General features: G+C 38.3%; 1 protein-coding gene across 2 annotated transcripts in view; it reads left to right on the forward strand.

Moving 5' to 3' along the window:
• Positions 1-13,632, forward strand: part of DDIAS (DNA damage induced apoptosis suppressor) — a 35,765-nt gene extending 22,133 nt beyond the window's left edge. The window contains exons 5-6 of one of the 2 annotated variants that reach the window (XR_013829453.1): positions 1,715-1,998; positions 13,503-13,632. The gene's annotated coding sequence lies outside the window, so the exon portion shown is untranslated. The remainder of the gene's footprint in view (positions 1-1,714; positions 1,999-13,502) is intronic. The other variant, XM_079929368.1, reaches the window with a different exon arrangement.
• Positions 13,633-16,842: the final 3,210 nt, after the last annotated feature.

Raw genomic sequence — 16,842 nt, forward strand, 5'->3', positions numbered from 1 at the left:
GGGATCTTCCTGGACCAGGGCTCAAACCCGTGACCCCTGCATTGGCAGGAAGATTCTTAACCACTGCGCCACCAGGGAAGTCCCTTTGCTGAACCTTTTTAAGGTAAGCTGCAGATATGACATTTTACCTTGAAATACTTCAACATGAGTTTTCTTAAGGACTTTCTTCTACATAATTATTGGTACAATATCATTATCACACTAAAAACTATAACAGTAGTTCTACAACATTGTCTAATGTTTAGCCCATATTTAAGTTTTTCTACTTGTCCCTAAGTTGTAATTGTTGTCGATGTCGTTTAACCAGGATTTCATTAAGGTGACTCCATGGGGTTTGGTTACGTCTCCTGTGTCTTTTTCTAGAAGTTCACCTCTTTTTTTTCCACAACATTGGGTTTATGAAAATATCAGACCATTGTTTTGTAGAATGTCCCACATACAGATTTTTGTATTTGCTTCTTTGTAGTATCACTACCTTGTCTCTCTGTCTCCAGTGTTTCCTGTAAATAAGGTCTAAAGACTTGATTAGATTTAGGGTTTGGGCAGAGATATTTCATGGATTTATGTTGTGCACTTCATATTGTATCAATGGAGACACAGTATCAAGTTATCCCACTATTAATGATGCTTAGTGAGATTGCTTGCTTAAGATGTTGCCCACCAGATCTCTCTAGTCTACAGGTACTTTTTTTCTTTTATTTCCTTTTTTTAAGAGTAAAGAGTCTGTATTATAGTTGCCTACCAGTGGTGTTAATGAGTTTCCATTTCCTGCTCTCTATCACTATGTACTCAAGAATTTTTACTTAGTGATGTACAGTCGGTTTCACTCATTCTTTTTGATACTCCATGTAATACTTGCTCCCTCACTTCTAGCTACTATTGTTTATAGCCAGTCTCCATCAAAAAATAGTCACTGTCAGCTTTCACATCACTCACTATTCAACCTGCTGCAATCTATTCTCTCTCCCCCACCTCCAGTGGCTATGGTGTTGGTAGTTTTCTAACCCTCAAATCCAATGGATTTGTCATTCCTTATTTTATTTGATCTCTTTGCACTCTATATACAGGTAACATTTTCATGGTTTCTGGTTTCTCCTAGTCTCTGATCAGGTATGCCTGCAGGGCAATTTTTTTTTTTTTTTGCTGGGCCCTATATAAACAATTTGATTTTAAGATGTATTACAAAATTCATGGTCCCATGTAAGGTAGAGTTCATCAATGAAGATTTAGAATAATGGATAAGAAAAAGATGTGCATTTATTGACCAGTCAGTGCATGTGAAGATTCTTTATAGTATACAGGCAGCACCCCTTTCTCAGGCCAAGGATATAGTCTCTTCATGTTCTTTATTGTCAAATGTGCCATTCCTGGCTAATTTCATATCTCCCACTGTGATTAAAGAGTAGTAATGTAGTTACTATTGTATTGAACTATGTAGATCTTACCTCTACAGTTCCCTAATGTCATTTATTTAATGCTGGTTACATCTTTACTCATGCTGCATCCATTGTGCCACCGTGAGTACTGGCTTCCAGTAACTCTCTCAAATGTTGTTACTCTGCTTCACTGATGATTACCAAAAATGCAGATCTTACACAGAGTATGCAGGAAAATGTGAATAATAATTCATTTTCTGGTGATATTTAGCATTTGGACTTTTCTAGCATAAACGTAGAGCACATGTTCTAACCGTGTCTTCTCTTGAACTTTTTAGGCTGTAATTACTGCATTCCCAAACTGTGATCTCTTAGCCACACCCAGGAAGAATAGTCAAGAGGCCCACGGATGGAGCAAGAAGAATAGTTTCATTTGTGCAAGGAATGCCCATTCCTCCATCAGCATGGCTTAAGCCCATACCTAGAGGGCACAAGGTCGCTGTCAATTGGAAATGAGAGGACATTGATTGGAAGAGCCAGTTGGCATAGCAGAGCAGCAGTCTTAAAAGGCCTCAGATTAGATGGGCCTGTCCTGACACACAGTGCAGAACCTGCAGAGAGGGTAAGGGGACCTCCCTGGTGCCAGTGGTGGGAGGTGGACAGAATTTAAGAACAATGTCACCATCCTCACAAACTTGGTGGTCTACAGACCAAAGACAGTCCCATAGTTGGAACACAGACCAGTGGGAGCCAATGCACAGACCCACACATACAACTCAATCTCAAGGGTCAATAGTTTGGTAACCCAAAACCCTGAATTCATTCTGTGTCCAATATGAGAGTCACCTAAAAGCACCATTCTGGCAGCTCAGTTTCCTACTATTGTGTGAAGGAAATATTGCTTCGGCCAGTAGAAATGGTCCACTCTTCAGACCCAGGGAAATTCCATAGGCACAAGACCCAGAGCTCCTTAGAGCATTTGTTCCACATGAAGAGTAGGTGAATGGGTTAGAGGGTCAGAGAGTACCTCAGATGGGAGAAATGGCACGTGTCCCAGCACCAAAGTGGGACTTGAAAATCTCAAGAGAGGCATTCTGGCGACCACATCTACGTGGGGACCAGATCCAGGCTCAGGGTGCCTTCCTTAGTTCCAGGAACTGGAGGTGAATTTAGAAAATCTTGAGGAAGACACTCCAAAGCATCAGTCTCCCTGAAGCATGGGGCTGGTCAGGGTCCTTTCTTACTCAGCTCTTAGAGGTACTGTCTGATCATCCCCTCTTATTATCCTTGACTGCTTCATTTGCCTGCCTTTTAAAAGATGGTGCCTCAGTGTTCTGTTATTGGCCCTTCTGTTGAAAACCCGAATGAACTTTTTGGCCAACCCAATACATGTACTCTTTGGTTGAATTTATCCACTCATCTGTAGTTACCACCCATAAGCTGTTTAATTCAAAATCTGTCTTTTATCTAGACTCTCCTGAGACCAAACTTGTATGTTAGTGTTTTATTATTCAGCTCAAAATGTTTTATAATTTCCATGTGGGTTCTTTGACCCCTGAATTTTTTACAAATGTATTTCTTCATTTCCAAACAGAAAGGATTCTTTCCCTAGCTATCTCTTTATGAATGATTTCTACCTGAATTACACTGTGGTCAGAAAAATTATTCTATATTATTTCAGTCCTTTGAAATTTGTTGAGACATTTTCTGGCCCAATCTATAGCCAGATTGTAAATGTTCTAGGTGTGCTTGAAAAGAACATATATTCTGCAGTTACTGGGCACAGAATTTTATATGTGTGTATTAAATATATTAATCATGTTCAAATTATCTATATCTGTACTGACTTTTCCCTTGTTTTATTAATTATTGAAAGAGGGATTTTTAAATCTCCCTCTATGATTATGAATATGTATATTTCTCCTTTTAGTTCTGTCAATTTTTATTTCATTTTGAGGCTATGTTATTAGACACAAATTCAATCTTGTGTCTTCCTGATGGACATGGGGAAAGTCCCGTTTCATTGCTATTAATGCTTTTTGTCCTAAAATCTAATTGTTATTACTGTACTACATTAGTTTTGTCTTGGTTAGTGGGTTTTGTTTTTCATTTCTCTTTTATTTGTTTGTTTATTTATTGGCTGCATTAGGTCTTAGTTGTTGTGCACAGGCTTTTCTCTAGTTGTGGCAAGCAGGGCTACTGTTCATTGTGGTGCGCAGGCTTCTCATTGCAGTGGCTTCTCTTGTTGCGGAGCGTGGCCTCTAGGGCGTGCAGGTTTCAGTAGTTGTGGCTCGTGGGCTCTAGAGAGCAGGCTCAGTAGTTGTGGCCCACAGGCTTAGTTGCTCCGTGGCATGTGGGATCCTCCTGGACAAGGGATCGAACCCATGTCCCCTGCATTGGCAGGCGGACTATTAACCACTGTGCTACCAGGGAAGTCCCTCATTTCTCTTTTAAATCTTTCTGTAGCTTTACATCATAGAAATGTTTCCTGTAAACCTCATATAGTTTGGTTTTGTTTTATTGTCCAGTTTGACAATCTTTGTCCTCTAGCTGGAATATTTCATCCATTAACAATTAATGTAATAATTTAAATATATTTGAGTTTATCATATTTCATGCTTCCTGTTTATCCTGTCTATTCAATGTTCTGTGACTTCTTCTTTTTCTTATAATCCTTTCCCAAAGACCTTAAATCTTTTTAATACATTTACTATTTCTTTTAATTATGTTTGTCATAAGTTTTAATTCTATATTTTTAACTCCACAAGATATAGTTTCTATAGTCAGTTTTTTATATTTTTTTTTGTTTTTGTTTTAGATTTACCCACATATTTACCATTCTCTTTGCTCTTCAATTTATGTTTTATCCTAGATCTTATATCACTTTCCTTTGGTCTGAAATAAAACCTTCAGAATTTTTTTTTTTAACTTTTATCTATGTAGTTTTTTCTTTTAATCCAGAGTTGTTTTTTGAGTTTTGAGTGTCCTAGCTTTGGCAGTTTACTGTTTATTTATTTATTTGGTTGCACCAGGTCTTTAGTTGGGGCAGGCGGGCTCCTTAGTTGTGTGCGGTATGCATGTGGGATCACCAGCAATCAAACCCAGGCCCCCTGCATCAGGAGCATAGAGTCTTAATGACTGTGCCACCAGGGAAGTCCCCAGAATTATTTCTTCTGTTGAGATTTTCTTGATGGAAAACTCAGGTTTTTTGAATTTGCATATTTATTTATTTGTTTGAAGATGTCTTTATTTTCACTCTCAATCTTTTTCTTTTTTTTGGCCACTCCACACAGCTTGCAGGATCTTAGTTCCCCAACCAGGGACTGAACCTAGGCCACAGCAGTGAAAGCACCAAGTCCTCACCACTGGATCACCAGGGAATTCCCAATTTTTCACTCTCAATCTTGAAAGATATTTTCTCTGAGTGTAGAATTCTAGGGTAGGAGTTATTCTCTTTCCACTCACAATGCCATTCAACTGTCCCTGGCTCTCATTGCTGTTGAGAAATCAGCTAACTGCCTTTTTTTTTTTTTTTTTTAAGTAATCTGATATTTTTCTTTCTGGATATTTTTATTCTGCCTTTAGTGTTCCTCAGTTCTATTAATGATGTGTTGAGATATGGATTTCTTCTTTTTTTTTTTTTTTTTTTTCTTTACGGTACATGGGCCTCTCACTGTTGTGGCCTCTCCTGTTGCGGAGCACAGGCTCCGGACGTGCAGGCTCAGCGGCCGTGGCTCACGGGCCCAGCCACTCCGCAGCATGTGGGATCTTCCCGGACCAGGGCACGAACCTGCGTCCCCTGCATTGGCAGGCGGACTCTCAACCACTGTGCCACCAGGGAAGCCTCGGATTTCTTCTTTTAATTCTTCTTGAGATTCATTAAGTTTACTGAATCTGTGCATTAGTGCCTTTCAACAGTTCTAAAGATTTCTCAGCCATAATCTTAAAATATTGCCTCTACTCCATTCACTCTCATTTGAGAATTCCAATTAAACATGTTATGCATTCTCACTCTTTCATTTCTCTTAACCTTTCCTTGATTGTTTTCCTTTTTATATCTGTGCTGCATTCTATACAATTTCTTCTGACATCTTCATCTGTGTCTAATCTACTTTTCTACCTACCCATTGAGTTTTTCTTTCAAAAATTATATATTTTCTGAAAGCTGGATTTTTTTTTTCGAATTTGCTAGATCACATTTTAAAGTGTTCTTTTTCCTCTAGACATTTTCAGGTTTGTCTGTTACTACTTCAGACACAGTAAGCATAGTTGTTTTATATTCTGTGTTTGACAGTTTCAGTAACTAAAGTCTTGATAGGTCCCTATTGTCATATTTTTTTTCTGCTGGTTCTCACTCATAATGCCATGTTTCCTTGAGGCCTAGTTTAGCTGGAGCTACTTGTTTTCTTTGGAAAATTATTTATAAGAATTCTGAGGCCTAAGAAAATGTTTTCTGGGGAAGGATTTCCATTTGCTTCTGCCAAGTGCCTGGAATCACTACCAGTATAAAACAACTTAAACTAAATTCATATTTGAGGGCTTTTTATTTTTTTAATTTATTTTATGAAGTATAATTGATTTATAATGTTGTGTTAATTTCTACTGTGAGAGTTTTTTAGATCCGCCAAATGAGCTGAATTTGGGTTGCTAAATCATACAGGGGTCAGATTATGACTATAACTTCTTAGGGACTGTTTCCTTCCTCCACTGCTGAGGGTTTATATCTGATTCCCCCTACACTGAAGACCTTCTGAGGTCCTGCCTTGATGGGCAATTCCTAATCCTATTAGATTCCTTACCATGAGCAAGTTATCTCTGTCCCCCATACCTCACACAACAATGAAAACTGAGTTAAGATTGTCCCCTAAGCATTTTGTCCATCTTTTATGGCTGAATTATTTGTGACTATATTACAGTATTTGACCTGCCATGAATTATCATTTAATAATAAATGTCCCAGGATTTTTACTCCTTTTAGATGATAAAAAAAAACTACCCTCAAAGTTGCAGCTACCTTATTAGACTGTTAAACAGTTATTAAATTTCTAAATATTGCATCTCATCAGTTCTTAGCATTTTAGACCTGGAGGGGACCTTGGAAAACATCTGAATCAGTGGTTCTCATCCATAGGCTGCTCATTTAAATCACTTGGGACCTTTTAAAACCATATTGATGCCTAGATCTCATCCCAGACCAGATTTATCGGAATTTGTGAGGATAAATCTCACATATCAGTAGTTTTTTTAAACTCTCCAGGTGATTCTAATGTGAATCCAAGGTTAAAAAGCACTGGTCTAAACCTCATAGATGAGGAAACTGAGACCCAAAGATGCTAAAAGTCTTCCCAAAATTCACATTTACATAAGGTAGAGATTAGAATGTGAAGTACCCTAAGTCTTACTCCAGGACTCTATTGCCCCATTCTGCCTCCTTTATTATTGAATACTAAATAAAGATTGGCAACAACATTTCTTTTAATTCAAGAATTCATACAACAAACATCATGTGTTTTCTGGGTACTTGGCACTAATGATAGGATTATTAAATAGAAAAACACTCTGGAAACTTAAGGTTAGAGAAAAGCTGATGGAAAACTAGAAGGATTATCTAGTTAGCATTTGTTCTTTAAAGTCACTGCCTAGTCTGGATCTTCTACCTAAGATGCAACGAAATGTTTTGGTTATAATTTAATACCAGGAGCAAAAGAAACTGTCTTCCCATTAAAACTGATATGTTTAATTATTTTCTAATAATGAGAACTGCATCCTTGACTGTTTTTCCTTTTTCTTGTAAAGAATTCAAAACCAAACATGATGCTCAGTTATAGCCACTGTACTGGGTCTTATGGTTTGCTCCCTCCTTTTAAGTGATCTGAATTTTATTTCCATTTTTATTAACATTATGGCATAAGTGCCTTTTATTATAAAAATGCCTTTATTAGTTTTGAAAGGAAGTGGTGAAGTAAATTTTTAAATTTAAAAACCAACCTCAATTCATTAATAGATTGTTACCATTTAATGAGTAAAGTATATGTAAACTGCTGTTTTTTATTTCCCTAGAGTGTTTACCAAGGAAAACATAAAATATAGACTCCTAAATTTATCTAAGAGAGAAATTTTAGATACATGGTTTTCTCAATCAGCATTATTCATTTTATAGATTTCTTTGATAATTATCAGTTGTGAAAGTCATCCCTATACCTATTAGATGACTGATTATGTATGCATACGTACCAGAATCTAATGTGATACCACGGCCAGCCAGACTTTTCTTTTAGCTGCTGGTCTTTAAAGAGTCGATAACCATTTCTTGATAGCCATAACTTATGTGGCAGACCTTTGTTAGGTTCTATCATTCATTAAAAGTATTCAGCAAATTGTTTGTTGCGTTCCAGAATGTACCTGGCACTGTGCTAGGTTTAAGATAACTGCTATCAAGAAGCTCACACTCTAATACATGATGTCACATACATTATATCATTTAGCTTTCATTCAATCCTGTAAAATATTGTTATCCCCATAGCCTCTACTATCTTATCTGTAAAACAGAAATAATACCTCTTAAAGCTACCGTGAGAGTTAAATAAGACAGTAAGTGTGGAACATGTTCCTGCCATCAAATTCACTGTTCTTTCTACACCACCACACCTTCCAATACCAGAATTTTCTGTTTGCTTTCACCTACCCCTTTATTCTTCAGACACCATTTTGAATTAGCATCTGCTCTATGGTTGTAATACCTTTAACCAATTCCGATTCCTCACCTCCACCATGGCTTCTTCCCATCTTTCTCCCTCTATTAAAATCCAATCCTTTTCTGACCCCTTGCTTCCCCCTTGCAACTCAAAGTATTTTTGGAAATGATCCCTTATCACTGATTCATTGTTGATGGCAATGTAATTGGTATGAATTCTGTGTAAGATAATTTGGCATTATCTATGAAAATTATAAAAGCATTTCCACTTGTAAAAAGTTATCCCACAATTATATTCATATATAAAGAAGTATTAAAGAAAGATATTCCAGGGCTTCCCTGGTGGCGCAGTGGTTGAGAGTCCGCCTGCCGATGCAGGGGACGCGGGTTCGTGCCCCGGTCCGGGAGGATCCCACATGCCGCGGAGTGGCTGGGGCCGTGAGCCATGGCCACTGAGCCTGTGCGTCTGGACCCTGTGCTCCGCAGCGGGAGAGGCCATAGCAGTGAGAGGCCCGCGTACCACAAAAAAAAAAAAAGAAAGATATCCCATATCGCATTGTTTTTAATAGCAAAATAGTGAAACAAATAATCATCAACATTTATAAATGGTTTTATATGTGTAGAATATTACTGGAAGGATACAAAAAAACCAGTGAAAATTTTTTTAAAAAGTGAAAATCAGAGTGTATGGCATTATATGTATACACGTACACATAAATACACATATAGGCATATATATGTATATATCTTTCATGAGTATAATGATACTTTAAACACTAGGTGCCTTCAAATGATGATAGAGAACCAATTCATTGTCTTGAAAACTTATAAAAACAAAGGGAAAGAATTAAACATTTATCTTAATTTTCTTATATAAACTGTACCATTGGATAACCAAATAGCTGTAGGGAGATTCTCCTTATAAAGACTCCAACTAATACATTTCATAAATGATAGAAATGGAATATCACCATTTTGCAATCCCCAATGAATAATGGATGTGCTCATTGAGCATCAATGGCTGCTAATATTCCAAAAAGAGACAAGGAGCACCTGTCTATTTACTAGATGACTTGCTGCCTGATTCATAAATCATTCAATAAAGTCAATTAGATCTTCAAAAAAACCAAAAAGACAAGATATTATATGCTTCCAGATGAAAGAATATATCACTTCCTTTAATCTTGCCAAAAGTATTGAACCTGAGTCTAATCTCGCCTCTGTATCTAGCTGTCAATTTGCAAAATACACAACTGACAAAAGAACATGCAGACCTACACCAATAAAAATGAAATCAGCAAAATCCAGACTAGGAAACTGCATATCAGACAATGCATGTTCTTCAACAGATGATTTTAAGGAAAAGAAAAAGATGGTGGAGGAGCCTGTAAATCATTTAAAAGGCGCATGAAATTTTTTTTAATGGGCAAGACTAAACTCCAGTGCCTTGAGATGCACACTTGAGTATGTCAATTCCTTGATCACTATGAAGTCAAGATAGTTTCTTTGAGAAGGAGAGGAGATTCAGGAATGGTTGACAAAGTTCTATTTCTTGACTCAAATACAAGTGTGTTTACCTTATAATAGTTTACTAAATGATACACTTGTTTTCCTGCATTTATGTTTTAGTTTATATTTTTTAATGTTTTAAAAATAATTGAAAAGAATGTAAGTAGGTGCATTGTAACAAGGGAAACAAAAGGCACAGACAGGTGGAGCATCTCTCTTTGGGCCAGTCCTCATAGTTATTTTACATACTTTGTCATTTACAGAAGTCAGGTAACTCACTCAACGCCAAGGCCACATCACTAAGTGGCAGAGCCAAAGCTCTGATTTTTCCAGTGCACTGCACCGCCTCTCAGGCCTTAGGGGGAATGCTGCAAGAGCCCTCACCTCTTAGGCCAGGCATTTCTCTGTGAGACAACTTCTGCCTTCTTGTTGACCAGTGGCTGCAGCCACTTGAATAATTTAAGGTTGAAGGCAGGTGAAGTATTCTGCACTGTTTTTATCTGATCCATCACTTGCACTTTCAGCCTAAATTAATTTGTTATGTGATAAGAGAAAATTATCTCCATGGGAGAGAAATGAACTCACCTATAAAAATATTGCCTTTTCCCTAATAGGATTCAATGTGTTTCCTGCAGTTCCCTTTAGGTGCCAAGCTGAAGTGTATGACCACTTGGCCTATCTCCCTTCATCACAATTCCTTCACTGGCTGAAGAATTTTCTGCTAACTCGAGCTACCAGCTCTGCCAAGAGCCAGGTGTTTGTCCATCCCTTGCCTGCCTTGGGTGGGAAATGATAACTCATGACATTGCAAAACCCAGGGCTGACCAGCAGCTTTCTCATTTTGTATACAGCAAATACAGGGGCTCAGGGCCTGGGTTGATGGACACAATAGCACCTGTAATTAGATCCAGGTGCTGTATACACTGGCCATTGACTATGACTCCAATAATTACAAAGTCAACCAACCAAAATAGATGTTATCAAAGATGGCTAAAACAGAGACCTAAAAATCAGCAGGAGCTGGAGAAGCATTTTCCCACTCTTTGAAGATCTAAGCTTAAGATACATGTGTTTGGTAAAACAGGCATTTTTTCAGCAGGCCTTAACCAGATTACTTGTCTCAGGGCTTGCAGCTTGGCTGGTATCAGATAAAGGGATTCATTGAAAGCATAAGCTTAAGGGACATGATTAAGTTAACTGGAGTCAATAAATGCCATTGACAGTATGTTACAACTCTCTTAGATCTTGGGGTATTTCTTATGTAACAAAGGGGAAGTGGATATGGTAACTCTCATATTGAACCTGTAAGCAGCCAGTCAGCCCAATTAACTAATACAATCTGCTGTAGATTGAATGTTTGTGTCCCCCCCATCCCCGAAATTCCTATGTTGAAACCTAATCCCCAAAGTGATGATGTTTGGAGGTAGGGTCTTTGGGAGGTGATTAGGTCATGAGGGAAAAGCCCTTATTAAAGAGGTCACAGAGAGCTCCCTCACCCCTTGTACCATGTGAGAACACAGTGAAAAGATGGCCATCTATGAACCAGGAAACATACCCTCACCAGATACCAAATCTGCAGGCACCTCGATCTTGGACTTCCCAGCTTCCAGAACTGTGAGAAGTAAATTTCTGATGTTTATAAGCCATCCAATCTATGGAATTTTGGTATAGCAGCCTGAAGAGACTAAGACACCATCTCTCAATGGCCTGCTAGATGACTAATTTTTATTTCATATATGTAGTGTTATTTATTATGTGCCTATTATATGCCAGACACAATGGCACTTTACTTGTATTATTTCATTTAATCCTCAGAGTAGCACTAGTATTCTGAGCACTAGTATTAGCTCAATTTTAAAGAAGAGAAAATTGAGGCACAGAGATAAAATAACTTGTTCAAGGCCATAACCAGTATATGGTAGAGCTAGGGTTCAAACATAGGTCTTTTGTCCATGCTCTTCCCACAAATACTAAGGCAAAGATTGCTAACAGCCTACCCTAATATCCATTCTCTGCTTCTTCCTTTGTAATAAAACCCCTATTTTATTCAGGAGAGAAATATGCCCTATTGAAAGACTGTATTTCCCTGCCTCCCTGGCAGGTCAAGTTCTGGTCAGAAAGATATAAATGGAAATGTTGTGTGGAACTTCCAAGAAGTTTCCTTAGAATGAAGGGATCAAGCCCTTCTTCCTCCTTCCTTTCTCTTTCTTCCTTCCTGCTGTGGAGACTGGGACGTGATGGCTAGGCCTCTAGCAGCTATCCTGGACAGGAAGGTGGTCTTGAAAATAGAGTCCAGAATGAGAGAGAGCCCAAGTCACTGATAACACCATGAAACCACAGTACTACCCATTCCAGGCTTCCAACCTCTAGACTTCTTTCACATGAGAAAAAGAAACCCTGCCTTGTTTTCTCGGGTTTATTATTATATGTAACCAAATATGCCACATATATCTGTATTTCACCCACATTTTGCCTTGCACAATTATCTAAAGCTAAATAATTCTGCTCTCGATGCCCACTAATTAGTAAAATAGCTGTCTGTGGCTCCAGCTTGTTTAACTCTTTATTAAAAAGGCCCGAAGAGAAAAGAACTAACATTTGTATGCCTTCTATGTGTTAGGTACCCATATATATTATTTAACATTCTCACTGTCTCATTCCATGATCATCCCCATCAGTGCTAATATATCCTGCTTTAAAAACAAAACTCTTTTTTTTTTTTTTTTTTTTTTTTGGCGGTACGCGGGCCTCTCACTGCTGTGGCCTCTCCCGTTGCGGAGCACAGGCTCCGGACGCGCAGGCTCAGCGGCCGTGGCTCACGGGCCCAGCCGCTCCACGGCATGTGGAATCTTCCTGGACCAGGGCACGAACCTGTGTCCCCTGCATCAGCAGATGGACTCTCAACCACTGTGCCACCAGGGAAGCCCCCAAAACTCTCTTTTGACTTCATATTCCTCTCAACACCCCTTATCAGCAAAAACTCCTTAAAAGATTTATATTATAGCCACTGTTCATCTCTCTTCTGATTCTCCTGAACCCAAGCAAGGCATTCTCTCATCCCCGTCACTCTGATAAAATAACTCTTTCAGCATCATCCATGACCTTCACCCTTGCTAACTCCACGGTCATCTCTTAGTCCTTGCCTCTCTTAATATATTAGCAGCATTTGACACAGGTGATTGCATCCTCCTGGAAATACTTTCTTCACTAGGCTTTCAGAATACCACTCTGTTTTCTTCCTGTTTCACTGGTCATGTGTTCTATCCCTTGCTGGTTCTTTCTTATCCCTGACTAAGTGTTGGGAGTACTCCAGGGTTCAGTCCTCAGTCCTCTTTTCCACTTACATTCACTTCTTTGGTGACATCAAACAGTTTTCTGACTTTCAGTACCATCATTGTGGTATCAGCTCCCAAATTTCTACCTCCAGCCTGATCTTCCCAAATTTCAGAAACATATATATAGCTGCCAACTCAATATCTCTATTTGGATATCGAATAGACATCTCAAACTGGACAGGTCCTAAACCAAACTCCTGGTTCACCCTGCCCGCCATAACTACTCCTCCAACAGTGTTTTCCTTATAAATGTCAGTAAAACACTACCAGTTGCTCAAGCCAAAAACTTCAGTGTCATCCTTGGCTCCTCTTTCTCCACATCTAAACCATGAGCAATGGGAATTCCCTGGTGGTCCAGCAATTAGGACTCAGTGTTTTCACTGCCGAGGGCCCGGGTTCAATCCCTGGTCAGGGAACTAAGATCCCACAAACTGCTGTGCAGGCCAGCCAAAAAAATAAATAAACCATGAGCAAGACCTGTAGGCTCTATCTTTAAAATATATACAGAATCCATGTTTGAGGGCATTAAAAATTATTTAAAACTTTTTAGATATGATTATAATATTGTTGTCTTTTAAATTCTTTTAGTGATACATTCTGAAGTATTTTTAGATGAAATTACATGATATGTGGGCCTTGCTGCAAAACTACAGAATGGAGAAAATGGGAATATAGAAGAAACAAGATTGATCATGAGTTGGTAATTGTTGAAGGTGAGTGATGTGTACATGGAGGTTCATTATATCAATACTAGTCTACTATGTTTTACCTATGTTTGACATTTTCTATAATAAAAAGTTAAATAGTTCTCATCACACACAAAAAATTGTTTCTGTGTGTGGTGATGGATGTTAACTAGCATTATTGTGGCAATCATTTTGCAATATATACATATGTCAAATCATTATGTTGCACACCTGAAACTAATACAATGTTATATGTCAATTATAGCTCAATTTTTTAAAAATATGAGTAGCTCTATTTTTTAGTATTTTATTTTTAATTTTTTTTTAATTTATTTTTTTTAATTTATTTTATTTTTGGCTGTGCTGGGTCTTCAGTGCTGTGCACGGGCGTTGCAGTGAGCGGGGGATGCTCTTCGTTGAGTGCACGGGGCTTCTCATTGCAGTGGCTTCTCTTGTTGCGGAGCACGGGCTCTAGGCGTACAGGCTTCAGCAGTTGTGGCATGTGGGCTCGGTAGTTGTGTCTTGCAGGCTCTAGAGCACAGGCTCAGTAGTTGTGGTACACTGGCTTAGTTGCTTCGCGGCGTGTGGGATCTTCCCAGACCAGGGCTCGAACCCATGTCCCCTGCATTGGCAGGTGGATTCTTAACCACTGCGCCACCAGGGAAGCCCCAGCTCAATTTAAAAAAATTTAAAAAGGTAAATAAAATAGAGCCAGAATAGGAGCACTTCCCACAATCTCCACACCTACTCCCATGTCCCAAGTCACTTTCTTTCACCTGGATTATAGCAGTGATCTCCTTAAATAGTCTCCCTGGTACTGCCTTTGCCTGTTTATAATCTACCCTCAACAGGGCATCAGGGTGATCTTGTTAAAATGTAAGTAAAGTCACTCCTCTACTCAAAACCCTCCAAAGGCTCCAGCTCACTCTAAGTCTAAAAACCAAAGTCTTTGCAGTGGACTCCAAGGTGCAATGATCCATGCCACCACTCCCCTCAAACCTTTGCCCCTCACTTTTTCATTTTGTTTTAGCCTTGTTGGCATCCCTTTGCCTTGAGACCTTTGTACATTCTGTTCCCTCTGCCTAGAACACTTTTCACCAAAATGCATACACCATTCACTCTGTCACTTCTTTCAGGTCTACTATTAAATGACATATTATCAATGAGGGCCTCCCTTAACCACCTTATATGACGTATCAATACTCTACCATCACTGCTTCTCTCCTTGCCCAGGTTCATATTTTCTACCCCTCCCATGCTAAATCAATTCCATGAAATTAAGTTGTGTTTGTTTTGTTTTTTTAAACTTTGTTCACTGCTATAGTTTCTGTGACTAGAACACTACTTGGGACATACTAGGTGCTTGATAAATAAATGAATACCAATGTTGAGACCCTCATTTTATAATGAGGAAACTGAGATAAGAAGAGGTTAAATAACTTGCCTAGAATGCTTTCCATGTTCAAAGCAGGGTCTTAATCTTTGTCTTCTATACCAGTGCGCTTTTTTTTTTTTTTTTTTTGGGCACACAGCATTCAGGGTCTTAGTTCCCTGACCAGGGATCAAACCCGTGCCCCCTGCAGTGTAAGCACAGAGTCTTAACCACTGGACCACCAGGGAAGTCCCTACCTGTGCAGTTTCTACTCCAAAAGTGCTGAAAGTATTTCACAAGTTTACAATCAGGATTAAATGTAAATATGAACATCAGTAAACTTTATAGAATTTTAGGCCACATGCAAGTTGTTAGTTCTTGTGGTTTCATCTTTAAGATCAAAGTCAGAAAGACTAGCCTGTTTCCTCAAGCTTATTTTTATCTAGATGTGAAAATACAACTATTCTCTGGGAAGCCTGAATAAATTCCAAGTATTAAAATTTAGATAGTCTGTCTTATGTTACTAATATGTGGTTTCCTGCAAGTAATGGAAATAAGATATTTTGATTCTTGAAATCTTCAGAGGTGAGCACCTGGCCAAAAGCACAGCCACATGATTGTGGTTTAAAAATAGCTCCAGGTTTCATCTCTCAGCTGCAGATGTGTTTGGGAGTATATAGATAGCATATAGCAGGTATATTCTGCCAGTCAGAAGATGTGAAATAATGGAGTAAATTAATGACAGTGATTCTCAAGTTTTTTCAAAACACTGATTTCCAATTTGCCAAAGAATTATATATCTGAATCATTACATTGCCCAAATGAGAAACACAGTGACCTAAACATTTAGATAGTTGGGGAATAAACCACATTTATAATTTTCTTCCAGTGATCTGTACTGATTTGTATATGAATAAGCATTTAAAAATTCTATTCGAGTTTGCAATTTGTTCCATTTAACTAATGGAAAAAACCAATGCACAAGTTGAAATAAACTTGTCAAAATTCCCTTAATGGCAAAAAACCCCCCACAACAACAGAATGAAAACACTTAAGAGTCAAAGTTTCTCCTCCAACTGGTGGTATTTGCCTCCCAGTCTTTGCTGCTTAGGACTAACTAGGTCATATTAGAATCATATGAAATTGCCAATATCTGACTGATTTTGACCTAAAAAACACAATTTGACATGGTTCAAATTAATATTAATAATAGAACACTTAAAAGCACAGGATATATAAATTCAGAAGAGAAATTCCTGCAAATACATCTTTTTAATAAACATGTTAAAAGAGCAAAATTGAGTCTCATACCAACTGCTGAGAAGCTATCATTGGACAAAAACAAAATTATAGTAAGTGATTTTGCAAAGCCCAATATTTATGAATGTTAAAATGTTAATGTCAAATAAGGTTACAGAGTGCCTATGCTCAGTTAACTGAAGAACACCATGCCAGGGAGCCCAAAGTCATAGTGCGATTCCTTTTTATCCTGTTAACTCTACCATGCTCCATGACCCACTGTACTCAGTCTTAATCCAGGACATTTGTCTCTCAAATGCATATCGCAAGGCAGAGTGAGAGGCAAGAGGTGAAGTGGGGATGAGTTTCAAGAAAAGGTGCAAATCCGTGACTCCTGCAGTGGAGGTGAGAGACATCTAAAAGCAGATTCCTGCACCTACCCTATAGTATATGGTCAATAAATGGCGAATGAATGAATGGGTGAATGAGTGCCTTATTAGTAATGCATAAGTAGTCTTATTCCTAATTATGAAGGATAATATTTTAAATGATATCTCTAAAAAAATAGAACCATATAATGTGTTTTAGCTGGAAGGTATCTTAAAGATATCCAATCTAGTGCCCATATTTT

Source organism: Stenella coeruleoalba, assembly GCF_951394435.1.
Source record: "Stenella coeruleoalba genome assembly, chromosome: 8".
Lineage (NCBI taxonomy): Eukaryota > Metazoa > Chordata > Mammalia > Artiodactyla > Delphinidae > Stenella > Stenella coeruleoalba.